A 706-nucleotide genomic window follows, 5' to 3' on the forward strand; every position below is an offset into this window, starting at 1 on the left:
AATTTTAGATTATGTTTATATCCTAATTTCTTTTTAAATATGTTAACAAAATATATAAATAAATGAATTAAAATTAATAATTATATTTGTATTTTTTTAATATAATAAATAATAAATAAAATTACATTTTATGAATTAAAAAATAGAAAGTAGGCCGGAATGCAGTTTTATTTAATTTCGTAATTTTGTTGAATGATTTATCAAACCTTTTAATAATAATATTGTCAAAAAAGGGGATGTAGCTCAGATGGTAGAGCGCTCGCTTAGCATGCGAGAGGTACGGGGATCGATACCCCGCATCTCCATCCATTTTATAGTGAAGTGAATTCTTTTTACATATTTAAAGACAACAACCCTCAAGTTTGAGGAAATTTGCAATTTAGTCCTTCACAACAATTAGAATATTATAAACATCTTGCATTTTTTTAGAAGAAATATCTTGCATTTTTTTAAACCCAAAAATAGAGATTATACGTAAATTTTGAAATTAAAATTTGTTGTATCATATGATGATGATTATAAACATCTTTAATTTTTATTTTTAAAATATTTCTTCAGATTTTTTTGAAGTATATAATATTTATATACAACAAATAAACTCACACATCAATCTCTTCTTTGGTGAGGTTTAAACCTCTGACCTTTTAAAAGGTCAAATACTACGAAACCGCTAGGACAAAGACTATTTGATCCGTTGATTATATTT

General features: G+C 24.6%; 1 non-coding gene across 1 annotated transcript; it reads left to right on the plus strand.

The window, feature by feature from the left end:
• Window positions 1-232: 232 nt before the first annotated feature.
• Window positions 233-305, plus strand: TRNAA-AGC. Its single transcript has one exon. It is a non-coding gene; the product is annotated as a tRNA-Ala (tRNA).
• Window positions 306-706: the final 401 nt, after the last annotated feature.

The sequence above is a fragment of the Cynara cardunculus genome, assembly GCF_001531365.2.
Source record: "Cynara cardunculus var. scolymus isolate 2C chromosome LG 17, CcrdV1, whole genome shotgun sequence".
NCBI lineage: Eukaryota > Viridiplantae > Streptophyta > Magnoliopsida > Asterales > Asteraceae > Cynara > Cynara cardunculus.